Here is a 15,519-nt window from a genome sequence, read left to right on the forward strand (position 1 = left end):
CATTAGGTGGGCTGATGATGTCATATCCCCACTCTTTCTTTTGTATTTTATTATATGAAATTAGGTTTATTCAAAAAAAAATCTACCAAGAACTAAAAAATTAGATTGACAACTGATTAAGCGCATTAGTTATTACTGCCGCAACTTATTTCATAATGGAGACACGTCATTTACCCATGTATGAAAAAAATTAAACATTCATGATTTCATGTAATATCATTAGAATAGGGAAAGTGGAGATGTGACATCATCAGCCCACCTAATGAATATTCATGATGATGTGCATATAACTGTTTTCACAAAATATTGATAAACTTTGAAATTCAATAACTTCGTTATTTGTTATCCGATTATGATGAAGTTTTCAGCATTTTGCTTTGTGAATTTTACTCTATTTATTTAGATATAATTGTTTTCAGCCCGGACCATCCCTTTAAGACCGTCACTCTAACAAGTGGTTTAAACTTTCAAACAGATGTTTAAGTTTTGAAACTGTTTAAACTTATTAACCAACTTTTTTTAAATAACTTTAAACAACTTAATTGAAACTTTTGAAACAATAGTTGTTTGAGAAACGGGCTTATACAACGTGCTTTAAATTTTAAACTGCGTTTTTAGAGGGCAGAGTCACGCCTAGCTGTGTCCCATAAAGTTGGCACACGCCATTAATACATACACCATGTAAATCGGTAGAAACAAAGGATGGAGGGTTGTCAAATATGAAATGGTCACGATTAGCACGTGTCGACACCCAAGTACTTTGAAATCATAAATCTATTTTTGTATTCCGATGCACTCGATTCTCTCATATCAACATGTTTAGAGTACGATTAAATTAAGCTCTTATTTCATTCAGGTACCTATACTTTATTTCCAAAAGTTTCCTAATATCAGTATTACACTTTCAATTCCTGAGGTAAGGAATTAATATGAAATTATTGTAGTAAGGAATAATCCAGAATCAGCTTAAAAATTGGAAAAAAATTATAAATCAATCGTATTTCTTAGGATGTCCACAATCTTTTATCGATATCTGTCTACAAAATATTTAGATTAATTCTTATAGGAGAAATTTAGAGTGTAGTTTACGACCCAGAATTTGACTTATAAGTTTATAGTTTTGATGACAATGTATAATAATGAGAGAGAAAATGGTAGATTTGACCAAAATTATGATAAATGTGTTTCATGTATACTCAAATTATCAATCGTGATGATCAATGTATGAGAGATTAAAAAAAGAGAAATAAAGGACAATTTCAACGTGAAAATGTGGTAAATGTCGTCAACAAATCTATTCTTCAATTATCACCAACTTTAAGACATTATTTGTAAATGTTATGATGTGCGTACACTTTTAAGAAGAATTAAAATCAATGTTAAATATTGATTGTACGATAATAAATCGTATATACATCACTAACATGACTAAAGCCATGTAAACCAGCAAACAATCGGGATAAAATGCACTGGATCAGTGGTGGATCCGGGGGGGGGGGGCACGGACCTTGCCCCCTCCCCTTTTGAGAGCCATAATCAAAATTTGTAATGTAAATATGCCGTTCTTACACAGGTGTGCCCCCCCCCCCCATGAAAATCACAGCCTTGATTTTTAATGGGAATATGTCGTTCATACACAACTGAGGACCCTTCTTTGTTTGCTTTTCAAATTTACGTGGATTGACGAAAAGACCTTCAATTTTAGCTGAAAACCCTTTTTTTTTTTGCCTTTCAAATATTTCCCTTTTGGAAAATCCTGGATCCGCCCCTGCACTGGATAGGTTACAAACAGTATTGTTATGAATACGAAGGACTTGAATCTCGAATCTCAATCTGTAACTAACTTACATTGGTAGCTGGATCTATGGTGCTCGACACAACGCTTAGTTACACTGCAAAAACTCTGGTGTTGATTTAACACCAGCCCGGAATCTATACATGTCCACACCAGAGAAGTACTGAAACAACACCAGTTTGGAATCAAACCAATGCTGTTTTAATACTCATTGGTGTTGTATAAACACCTACCTGGTGTTAGACCAAAACCAAACTGGTGTTAACACTTTTCTGGTGTGGACATATATAGATTCCGGGCTTGTGTTAAATCAACACCAGAGTTTTTGCAGTGTTATTCCATAAACCCCTTATGTGAGAACAATATTTTATTCATCAAAAAAAATCATGGAATTTATATTCTAGCTACTGGAATATGACGTCACAAATTAAAAACATTAAAAAAAAATCTTTCTTACTCTTTGATTGATTTTCATCAAACCTTCGCCAATATATTTCTCTATTTTGTCTGCTTTTATAAAAGCTAATACGTTTTCTGGGTGAACTTCACCCTTAACGAATAACATCCGAACTAATGTTTGGCTTCGAACCCGCGTCTCAGCATTTCGAGACCACCGAGGAACGTCACACCTCCTCGGAAAGATGGCAGCAGCAATCTTTAACAATGAAGGAGTGTTCGGCTGTATGCATAATGGCAGTCGACATGCATGCCCGCCGACTAGACCTCAATTATGAACATGATCGCATATAGGAGCAGTGTCAACATCATAAATCATTTTGATGTCATTATTACTTTTAAATCTTTTACTTGGATATGGCATCAAAATACCCGTGAAATCGCAATAAATGATTCGGCTTTGAGCGCACAATGGAATCGACGATCGGCCCGCAGGCCCGTAATTGGGCGGGTGCGAGGGAAGAAAAAAAAAACGAAGAAATTGAAATACGTCGTGCATGCATGCCGAAGATAAGTGACTGGAACGAGCCAAGTTCGAAATGTCGATCCTTAACATCGATCGAGATGTTTCGTCAACTAATATCGATTTTGATAATAATAAATCTTTAGCCTAAAACTGATACCTGTGAATCATTTCATCTCATCAATTTTAAACCTTTAAATCTCATAAAAATTCACGAAACATGCTCATTAATAAGGACACTAATCGGTATAAATTGTTAGATCGGTTTAAAGTGACGATGAGCCCCTCCCCCCCCCCCCCCAAAAAAAAAAAAAATAATAATAATGATATAAATAAATAAACAAATAATAATAATTCAGCTAAAATACTTCTTAACTACTTCATCTGATTAATTGATTAATTCTAACCCTTTGAATCTCATTTTAGAAAGTCATGAAACATGCTCAGAATCAAAATCGATTTTAAGTTCCATTTTTTTAGATCGGTTTACAGTGATCTCCATGTACCTGTTCGGTTACTTCGGCAAGGTCTTCGGGGTGAAAATGTTCATCTTTGTATCAATGCATAAACATTTACATTTACCCTTATTTGCTAGAGCTCCTGTGAGTACTGAGCTTACCGGGCTTGCCCCTTAAATTGTGGGTGAACGGAGCAGCAAGCAGGAGGGCGCCAGGCCCCACCAGGGTGTAGCTATAGAAATTCCAGTGGGTGATGCAAAATCATTCCTGTAGTAACTTAAAGCCTCTTTGTTGACTTAATTTACATTTATATTTCAAGTTGTTTATTTGACGTATATCCAAAGGAACTGTTGCTGCGATAGCGCCACGAGCGTCTCTGGACGGTGTGTGCGCTCAATACGACATCACTATTATCATTATCATTATTAATATTATTATTAGAGTTATTATTATTATCATTATTAATTTATTTGAAGCAAGATAGAAAAATAGATCGATGTAGATTGTTTAAGAAATGTCTTGGTCAAGGGCCGTGCCGAGAATCGAACCCCGGACTTTCATGGTGTAGTCGAGCGCCTATGACCACTCGGCCACGGCACCTCGCCACATCTTGACCGAGGTGGTCGATAGGACTTATACCTACCTCAATATTTTCAAAATATATCATAATGAGAGCGATGTCGATAGATGTTGACTGACAATATATACCGATTACATGACTGAGCTTGACCAACCAGCCTGAAAATATATAGATCGGATTTGATCGGAATTGATGTTCGACTTCATCGAACATTAGAGGTGCCGTAGTCGAGTGGTCTAAGGCGCCTGACTACAAATGGAAAGTCCGGGGGTTAGATCCCGGCCTCGGCACCTGTGCCCCTGAGCAAGGCATTTAATCGACATTGTTGTTTATCCTGTATTGAAATAAATGGAAATGCTATATGCACTCTTGGAAACTAGGTGTGGTCCTTGTTTAAAAAAATAGGGAATTTGTTCGGACCTAATCTAGTTGATCACTTCAACAAAGGTGAAAATGCTATTATGCATAAATGGGAAAATATGTATTTGCAGTAATAACAAAAAGGGGGGACCACTTTTGAGCAGAGGTGGATTGGAGGCTCCCGTCCGAAGGAAATGTCACAGAATGTTTTTGTTTCTAGTTGAGACATTCTGTTGCACTTTTTAAAAATTAAATTTTTCATCCAAGTTCCTATCATTTGGGTAGTTAGATTACTCTTATGGGTATATCATATTTTACGACATTATTGATTTTATTGATTATTATTGATTTGAGCCCACTCACTTCACCTTATCAGATTTCGTTCATTGATCATGTTGATAGTGAAGAGTATTCAATTATCAGCCCCACCTCCTAAGGAAAAATAAACCGCAGTAGTGGGACTCTAATATATGTCAACATTTTGTCAATTTTCTTAATATTTGTCACTTTTTTTAAATTGCTACGATAAATCGCGTGATCCTCCTATTTCAAATATAAAATGAGTTTTTTGGCATCTGATAACCAATTCGGATGCATTTTGTAATTGGATTATGGAATCAGTTCCCGTTGGTTGACTTCGCATTGGAAAGCACTTCCTGGAACATGTCCGAATAATAATTCAATTTTTCTAAAAGATAGGCCGATCTATCGTATAGTCACCAATGTTGTACAAAATGAATAGAAGTATAAACTAAAATATATATATAATTTGAAAGCAATGCCATATTAAAAAGTCCATGTGAAATATATAGAGAATCCCCGCACAATTATAATTTAAGAGTAAAGTCAAATATTTGAAATATATATTTTTCAAATCATGTTATGAAGAGTAAATTTTGAAGAAAACAAATGAGATGTCAAAAACTTTTAATTTGTAATTTACAGTGAAACTTCAAGATTTGTATGGTCCTCTCTGAGAAAGGGAGCAAATTGGTTCAAATTTTATTGTGATCGTTTGTTTTGTTTGTTTGTTTTTGAAAACAGATCCAAGTCGATTGATAACACTCTGATGTCAAAAAATGTGTGCCGTCAAAGAGGGATATCGCGTCTGGTCGGTCAATCACGTAACCTGACCATTCGAAAAAGGGCCCCCTAAAATCCCAAAAGGTCGGGTCCAATTTACCCGATTTTTTTGTGAAATATATAGGCCTATAGCCAAATTCTCGAATGGTCCTCTCTGAGAAAGGGAGCAAATTGGTTCAAAGTTTATTGTGATCGTTTGTTTTGTTTGTTTGTTTTTGAAAACAGATCCAAGTCGATTGATAACACTCTGATGTCAAAAAACTTGTGCCGTCACATATAGGGTTATCGCGTCTGGTCGGTTAATCACGTTACCCGACCATTCGAAAAAGGGCCCCCTTAGTTTCCGAAAGGGCGGGTCCAATTTACCCGATTTTTTGTGAAATATATAGGCCTATAGCCAAATTCTCAAATGGTCGGGTAAACTGGACCCGACGTTTCGAAAATTTAGGAAGCCCTTTTCTGGAATCGTCGAGTTTCGCGATTGCCCGACCCGGCGCGATGACCCGATGTGATGGCACTAGCCTCAAAAATTCAATATTTTCATGAAAAGAGGCACGTTACGGAAAACATTATTATTGGTGACCATCGTGACTGGGATAATTCAATGACTACAAACACATGCATCAGTACCGTAATGGGCCAACAATTTTGAGGGGGCTAGATATGGCGGGTGGAGCAAACGTTCTCGAAAAGATGCTGCGAAGGAAGCGAGCGAGAGAATTTTTTGCATTTTTAATACAAAATCTATTTTTTGATAGATTTTGGCATGATATTCAGAAAATGATATGGATTTATTTATTTCCGTTCAACAAAATTTTCAAAATATAATCGAAGTAACAATACATATTCAGTATAATACAGACAGATCAATGACATTTCGTAAAAAATATTGAAGATAAATTAAACAAAATAAAAAGTGAGTTGCAATTATTTTATCTATGAAAAGATTGTAGAAATGAGCGGAGGGACTTGTCAAGAAAAGCAAAGCTTGTATAGAAGGCAAGTCCCTAAACTTACTTTCAATACTAATTATAAACAAACTATATATAAAACTATTTACCAAAATGGAGACGGACACGGAAGACGAGCTTAAAACAAGTAATCTACAAATAACAAAATAAAGCGAATAAGCGACAACAAAATAAGAAAAGTAGTTCAAATAATAATAATTACAGTGATATAATATCTAACTCTTCTCCTTTCCTATTTCCCCCCTTTTTCTTGGTCGTGAAACTTTTGGGGCGATGCCCCCAAGCATATGTGGCGGAAGCGTGGGGGAGACGGGGGGACGTGTCCCCCCTAAATTTTAGGTGGGGGACGATCCCCCCTAAATTTTTTGTTGATAACTTTTTTTTTTTTTTTTTTTTGCTTGTCAATTTTTTGTGTGGTCCCCCTAAAATGTTTGGCTTCCGCCGCCAATGCCCCCAAGCCCCCCCCCCCCCACACACACACACATGTACACCAGTGGTTACAAATAGTGGTAAACTCTTAAAATGAGCCCCTGATAACAATAACTCAATTTTCATCAGAAGAGATAATCGTCAAACATGCACCATGACTAGAATGATTAATTCAAGACATGTACAAAGTTTCCCAATATTGTGTAAAAAGGTAACTGGGGATAAAATGATGCATTAGATTTACCCATAAAACTTGCAAAATGTCTTACATGGTTTAAAATCTTACCCCCAACATGCATGCTCCCTTTTTACCCAAATATCAGGTAAATTTTTACTCAACCCTTTTGAAGTGATCGACACACCCTGATTAAGACCGAATCTTGAACTATTATTGATCTACAAACCATGAGTCATAGGTCTCAATCGTCTGGTCCCGATAGACATAAAATATATATTTACTTCTCTTCACTCTGAGAATTATCTCTAAAAAATGACCTCTTCTTTTTTCCCTCATGTAGAGACTATAATCATTATTGAACAATGCAGGGGCTGTGGCGTAATGAGCCAAAAATTTTGAGGGGACCAATCGTAGTGTAGGCCTATGGGACAACAGGTTTTTTTAAGTCGTGAGCGAGCGAAGCGAGCAAGCCAATATCCTGCAGATTCAACAAGCTTTTTTATGCAGGTTCCTTCATATCTGACCATATTTTGAAATAGTCTTTGATTTCAAATCGCTTTGTTCTTTAACGTATATGAATAATCATGTCATGACTAATTAATAGCGTGTTGAGTCTTCTGATATTAGATCGTTTTTGTATTATGTTTATTTGTGAAATATGTAAAATAAAGTCAAATTCCAATTCCAAATATTTTTACTTTTATTTCATTGATCTGTGTATATATATATATATATATATATGGGGGGCTTTGGGATCATGGTTCCCAATAACATTCCACTACCAATAAAAAAAGAGGAAAAAGAAAGAAAGGTTAAGGAAATTATCTGAAGTTATTGCCAAAAAAATCTATCCTAAAATCAGCTTTCGTATTAAAAGGAAAGGACTAAATATTATGTAAAAATATCCACAAAATTAGATATTTTGTATTAAAAGGTAACATTTTTGCCCGCTGGCAGTGGTTCCCCCCCCCCCCATACGCTACGTGTCTGGTCCCCTCGACATTTTTGGCTCATTACACAATTGTATCAGATGATCTATTCAAACAACCCGACAGAACTTTGGTCAGTTTCAATATAATTGGGTCAGCTGTTGGATAGAACAGGGTCATATTTCACTGTAGGCCTAGTTATCATAAAGAAATTACAAAAAAAACATATTAAATATATTTTTCAAGATAACTGCGCAACCAGCCAATTTAATAGCGATTACAGAAACAATTTTGGATCAGGGGCCTGTTACAGAAAGAGATGCAATCAAACACAACTCTAAACTCAATTGTAATTTAAGTTCTAATCAATCAAAAGCGCGCATTCGGGACTTGCGATAGCTTTTTTTAGTTTTGATCAAACGCAATTTTTTAAACAAACTGTTTCTGAAAACAAATTTTATGAAACACTCAGAGTGCGTATTCAATTCCGACGCTGTTAGTGCACATATTTTACTATTTGATGTTGATGACGTTCGGGTTGCAGTCTGAGGGTTCCAAACAGGGCTGTGTACATTTTTTTTTATCTGTGGTCTGTGTAGCACAACGTTATTAAAATACATTTCACAAGTATATTCCAAAGCGCGGGCTTTAATCAAATCCATGATGGCTATCAACGAAGCTATTCCCTTACACTCTTAAAATGTTGGGCAACATACTTTCCACACACCACACAACAAATGGTTAAAAATGTATCCAACTCTGGTAGTTTTCACCCAAAGCACACATTATTGATTTAAAACTACCCAGAATTGGATGAAGTTTTAACCAATTGTTGTGTGGACAGTATGTTGCCCGACATTTTTAAGAGTGTACTAAACAAAATCCAAATCTCTACAAACATGACGAAGGGATTCATAATTACCCTTCCCCGACCGATCCCTGTACTTTTAGTGTATCAGAATCCTGTTCAGGGGGGGGGGGGTACAGAACGTCCTCCCCATTCAACAGCGGTCCCTAACCCGGGGGCTCGGTGTCACACCCATGTTCTATAATTACCGCTCCTATTTTTATCAACCTCACAACGAGATGCTAACCAAAATACTTCGTAACTATTTTCGAAAATGAAAGAGTTTGCTTTGCGTTTTATTTCCAGTCTTATCAGAGGGCTGGAGCGTGGGAAAGGTAAACAAGCGAAGTGATCGAGGGCTGCCTGATTGGTCTGACTAAGGTGTACTATGTACCGGAATGTCGAGACCATCCTGACTTCTTGTACCCCTCCACAAGAGTAAAACAAAAAGTGGCGCCCTCGTGCCCGATCTGTAGATGTTTACGAGGTCAGCGCAAAGCCGATCGCGTGGCCGTCCGGTGGCGCCGGCGAGTGCCGAGTGCACCGGGCGCCAGACTGCGAACTTCAGAATCAAAAGAAGGGAATATTCTTTCTTTTTTTCATTTCCAAGGTTTTTTTCACTATTGTCTGCTCAGGTAGAAGGATATTGATAATAAGTTATTTGAATATCCTTCTTGCATGGGCGAGATGTCATGATGGACAATGCAAGAAAACGGACAGGAGATTATTTCAGAAAGGATGAAATATAATTGTTTTCTGGCCTATTTGATTCTCTAAAAGGTCTAAAAGGTGTTCGTTGTCCATCCAATATCGTTTAATATATTTTTTTGTTTTAATTTGTTGGTTTTTTATAAATCAAAAAGAAAAAAGAAAATCAGTCTCATAGTACGATCTGTGTCTAATTAAATACCCTGCAATGTCTAACATAGAAAATAGGTGCACCTTAACAAAGGTAGAGATTATCTTTTATTCGTAAGAAAAATATCTTTTCAGAAGAAATGTCAAGTGATATGAGTAAAGCAGGAACTGACTTTACTTCAAGTAAATTTAACAAGGAAAAAGGTTATGAATTGAAACAAGAGCCGATAATTACCTCATTGACAAGATAAAAAAGGTACCAGCTCCAAAAATATTCAACATTTTCCAAATTTGATTACATACTTTTCTAATGGGAGTTAGCACAAACCCTACAAACCCCTATAGTTTGCATGGCCCTGTATGTCATCATAATTTATAAATATTTGTTTTGTTTATTTATGTATACTGCACCGATTGTTGATATGATATCTCTATTTTTTATAATCTTGCAAATCATTCGTTAGGTAATTGGGTCCCCCTGAATTCGTACGGATAAAGTTGATGATTTATCGAAAACGATTATGCATGTTATGTGGAAACCCTGATGATAATTCAGACATCGCCAACGTTTCAAAGATTTTAATGAAATAGTCTTGATAATGTACTGCTAGAACATAATAGAGAGGGGTTTCCTTTTCTCGAATCGCCTGCCGCCCTATATATAAAACAAAATATAGATCGACGCCCCTATAGTCGTAAGTGCCACGAATTAGAAGGTGTAATCTGTACACACTCAATCTCGACGTGCAAATACCGACTCGAAGGCCAAGTCGTAAAATAGCAGATCTCAAGCAAACAGGTCTACAAAAGAATCGGCTTATAAAGTAGACTGTCCTTCAAGAATGTTTTACCATAAACATCAGGTGAATAATTATTTGATCCTTCGAGTTTTCTGAGTGACACCCTTACGTAAGTCAGAGGGAGTAGGGAAGACTGGGGCTTTAAAGGGCCCTTGCAACGGAACAAAAAATGTTCACAGTGCCGACTACAGCTCACAATTATGTTGCTACTTAAGTTTCCAATTTGTTTTGTAAATTAACCAAATAAATCTTTAAGGAGTGGAGGTGAACAAGTTGAAAATACTGTATGAAAAATATTCTAAAGTAGGGGACAATGCCTGCCCCCCCCCCCGCACCTTAAACAGGCACCCACGTGCAGCGTTTTGTTGGCCAATCAATCTCCTCAGTGTAATCATGGGAAATAAGATAATTTATAGTTTAGTATTCCAAGCACTATTTTGAAATTCAAAGACAATCATTCTCTCTTTTTTAAACATTCATATTTAATGGAAATTGCGATTTGAAGTCGGATTGCAGTGTGCGGGCGGGCTTTAGTTTGTCGGTCACGTGAAGATCGTCGACGATGCTTGTTTCTTCAAAATCATCAAAACGATATGACGTGGATGAGCTCGATTATGACATGTGAAATGAAGAAGATTTATCTTTAACTTTGATTGATTGATTGCTCTTTAAATGTCCCAAACTCTTGACCTTGTTCTCTGTCTCTCCATTTTCCCCTTATCTCTCTCTCTCTCTCTCTCCCTGTATGTGTCTGTCTTTCTCTCTCCCTCCTTTTCCCTAGTCACATCTCTCTCCCCCTTTCTCTCCCTGTCTCTCCAACTTTGCCCCTCCATCTCTTTCTCTCGCTCTATCTCTCTCTGTCTCTTTCCTAAGATGATTCTGATCAAACAATCTTGTACGGAAGTCTGATCTAAATCAATACTTCATGTCGTGTTGAATCTCCTGGTCTGTAAAGAGTTAAAACGGTTTGTTAGCTGTCCATGTCAGTTTTATGAAAGATGAGATTTCTATTTGCACTTCAAATGTCAATCTGTGTGACAATAAATGCAGTTACACCAATAAACCCGACTCAAATCCGACCGTCATTGTTGCATAACGTAACAGCTTTGTTTTGCATGGATATCGTTTCGTTTGTGCAATTGTACCTTAAAACTGATGACACAATCACACTCACGAAACCTATTCCAAACCGACCGATAGTATCTCATTGGAAATAACGTAATAGCTTTGATCGGTCTGAAGTCGGTTTCGTTCGTGTGACTGGGCCGTAGTCCCATCGTGTCCATACGCACGACGAGCTTAGGATCAAATTATTGATGCATGAGCATGATAAACAGCGATTTAATTATGGCAAGCCGACTAAAACAAGTCTGTGTGGCATAAGCTTTGGTTAATGAGATCATATTCATTATGTTAAGAACTTATTTCTTGAAAGTTACATGTCTAAACTAGCAATCTGACAGGTGGAGTTAATGCACGTTATTAATTATCTTTTCCACGTCTTTTCTTGATGAAACTTAGCTGTACCATTAAAATACATGTAAATGTCAAGTAACTGAATCGAACAAAGGATTGCTTAAAGACAAGCCCGATTTCTTCAAAATTTAACTGATCCCATATTTTTAAATTTTCACTCAAAAATATAAGCCAAACAACTTTCAACCTCAATTGTAAGGCTCGAAGCTAGGCACCTCCCCCTGTTAGAACATCAAAAATATTTCAATTTTTAAAAAACACGTCCTTGCGTACAGCTCAACTGCATCGCCCCCTCTCCTGGATAGGCCGTGTTCCCGTACACTGTATACTTTGTCACTCAACACCCCCAAAATAAATAAATAAATAATTAACAACTATTTTATGGACGTCAGAGCTTGCATGTCGGGTTCCGGACACAGACGGCTTACCATAGTCAAAGTCTAGATTATCATATAGATGGTATTATGCCATTAATGTGTGAATGCAGACATCACTGTTTATTTAGAGGGATATGCCGATTCGCAATATTCATGACAAAAAGAACTTAATGTTCGTGTCATGCGGTTGGTTATTTCAAGTCAATTGTTTGTGATGGTGTTGATGTTGTGGAAAAGAAAAAAGAAAAAAAAAACCAGGAGATTATTTCATGAAGCATATTGTCAGTGATTTTCTGCGACAAATCATTTACTATTTTGTTTCATGAAAATGCTCCCGAGAGCCGGCCACTGCCAACATCTTGACTTCGATAGCTCAACACCGAATGACGCCTCTCTTCGTCATATTCGTCGTTTTCTTTTTCCCCTCGCTCTTCATCATCACATTATCTTTTCTTTTCTTATCTTTACATTATTTATCATCTTCATCTTCTTCTAATTTTTCTTTGTCTTCTTCTTAATCGTATTCTATTTATCCTGCGTCTTTGTCTTCTTCACATTCTTCTTCTTCCTCCTCCTTATTCCCCTCTTCTTCTTCTTCTTCTTCTTCTCCTTCTTCTCCTTCTTCCTCTTTCTCCTCCTCTTCTTCTAGTTCTTCTTTTTCTTTCTTTCTCATTCTCCTCTATCTTCTACTTCATCTTACTTTTCTAATTCCTTTTGATCTTTTACTTCAACATCGTCTTCTTCTTCTTTCTTTTTCTTCTTTTTCTTCTTCCCCTTTCTCTTCTTACTCCTCCTCCTTCTCCTCCTCCCCCCTTCTGCTTCTTCTTCTCTATACTTACTTTTCTAATTCTTTTTGTTCTTTTTCTTCATCTTCACCTTTGGGCTTATAGTGTGTTTTTTTCCGATCATATAATTTATTCTAGAATAACATATTTTAGTAAAACAGCGAGATATCAATTTTGAAAGATTTTTTTAAAAGATAATTGAAGATATATGAATGGAAAAACGTCTATTTACTCACGCCCGGAATTAGTTTGCATGGCATACAAATGGTACGTTCAATTATGACCTTGTTCATTGTTTAATAAATAATTTTTGATAAAATATGTTAGTCTAATGACTTCGGGCAAACATCCAGCTTTTTTACCCTTATATCCCAGAAACAAACACGGAGCTTCAGACAAATAAATCAACCATTCTGTGAAATCTTTCACTTCCAGTTATTCTTTGTTTATCTATAAAGACATTTGCAACTGTGTGTGCACAGTAATTGCATTGAAGAGGAGGAAAAAAAGCTAGGAGCTACCTCAGACAAAGAAGAAAAATATGTTTTTCGAGGGCTCCTTTTAGAGGGCTTCCAAGCAGATCATCAAAACACGCTTTCATCTATTCCGCGTGTCAATAAACTCCTACTCACAATTTCAACAATTAGCATTATTCCAACATTTAAAAACAGTTTTACTAGCAAACATGGAAGCTTTCTTTATTTTTTTATGTCTGGGAATTTTGGGCTTGTTTGTGCCAATTTCTGAACTTGATTTTTCATCACATCTGGTTTACAGGTATCACACACACGTACTACACTACAATAAAAATATCACACTGTCTATTTATCAAGTATTTGCATTCTTCTGATTTCAAAGGTATTTACGAGCCTCTTATTTCTTTTCTTGAACTATGGATTTGAACCCAAAATGTTATTTTGATGGCGTCGGCAAAATGCTATTCGCAACATAATAAAAACATGATCGATTTGATCTATCCTTCCAATTTAAGCCGAGGTTTACACTTCATCATGTCCTTGCATGGTTTCATGTGGGATCTAAAATTCTGATTTCTAGCAAGTAAATGTTAATCTTAATTTTATTTCAGCTGCTTAAACATGTTAAATAGACAAACGGAACTAGAGTTATCATTAAAACATATATGATAGATAAAGGTGATGTATCATCTGATTATTTTTTTTCAATCTCCCCCGGAAACCTCAATCACGACAATAAAGTACAAAATTAAAAGCACGGGGGATACGTAAGTGAGTAACAATATTATTTGCAGTATAACTTTAGCATGAATATGATGAATGGGACTGAAGTATAATATGAAACATAACATAATCCAACCCAAATAAAAACTTGTTTTAGAGGAAAAAGAAAAATGAGACGAGCTGATAGGTAAAAGTTTGAAAAATATCGAACAAACAATAAGAAAGTTATGATTTTTTTAAAGTTGTAAATATTGGTAATCACTATACCCATTGAGAATTCAAATTGGCCGCATGTATGATGGCATAGTGATGTAAGGCAAGGACTACTCTTCCATGTACTCCAATACATAAAATGGCTAAAATGTCATTATTTTCAAAATTTTTACTTCAAACTGTAATTTTCTTTCATGGGGACATAAAACAATATGCTACCTGTGTCATATTTAGATTACTGACCCAGGGGAATGGGTACTTAGGAGAAAACCACAAATCCCTGATAATTAAGTACATGGCCTATGTGAAAGTTGTCCTTGCCTCTTGTCATAATTTTCTTACTCAGTTTCCAATTTGAAATCTACATAGTCATGATAGTATTAAGGATCTCGATTTTAAAACAGCCATAACTTTCTTATTGCTTATCCGATTTCTTTCAAGCTTTCACCATTCTTTTTTATTCATTTTTCTTCTTTCCAACACAACATTTTATGACCAAGGCTGGATTCCCCTTTAAAGGACAAGTCCACCCAAACAAAAAGTTGATTTGAATAAAAAGAGAAAAATCCAACAAGCATACCACTGAAAATTTCATCAAAATCGGATGTAAAATAAGAAAGTTATGACATTTTAAAGTTTCGCTTAATTTCACAAAACAGTTATATGCACATCCTGGCTGGTATGCAAATGAGGAGACTGATGACGTCATCCACTCACTATTTCTTTTGTATTTTATTATATGAAATATGAAATATTCTAATTTTCTCCTCATTGTCAATTGATACAACGATTAATTCCTCCCTGAACATGTGGAATTAGCATTGCTTAGTACTATATGTTTCAGTCAGGTTGGTCCTCATTGTCAAATCTATAAAAAATGAAAAATTGTATAATTCAAACAATAAAAAATCAAAGAAATAGTGAGTGATGGACATCATCAACTGACTCACCTAGTTGTGCATATCACTGTTTTGTGAAAAACTTTCTTATTTTACATCCGATTTTGATGAAATTTTCAGCACTATGCTAGTTTGATTTTTCTCTATTTATTCAAGTCAGCATTTTCCTGGGGTGGACTTGACCTTTAAGTTTGACATAATCTACAGTTGTTCTACCCATTGCTCTTTTTTATGTTTGAAATTAACATGATCATGACGATAAAAAATGCTTTACAAAGGAATACGACACAAAGAGAAATGTTATGGATTAATGTTATCATTGTGATGAGAAACCATTTCCACCACTGTTTATCTTACAACCCG

This window comes from Lytechinus pictus, chromosome 14, assembly GCF_037042905.1.
Source record: "Lytechinus pictus isolate F3 Inbred chromosome 14, Lp3.0, whole genome shotgun sequence".
Classification (NCBI taxonomy): Eukaryota; Metazoa; Echinodermata; class Echinoidea; order Temnopleuroida; family Toxopneustidae; genus Lytechinus; species Lytechinus pictus.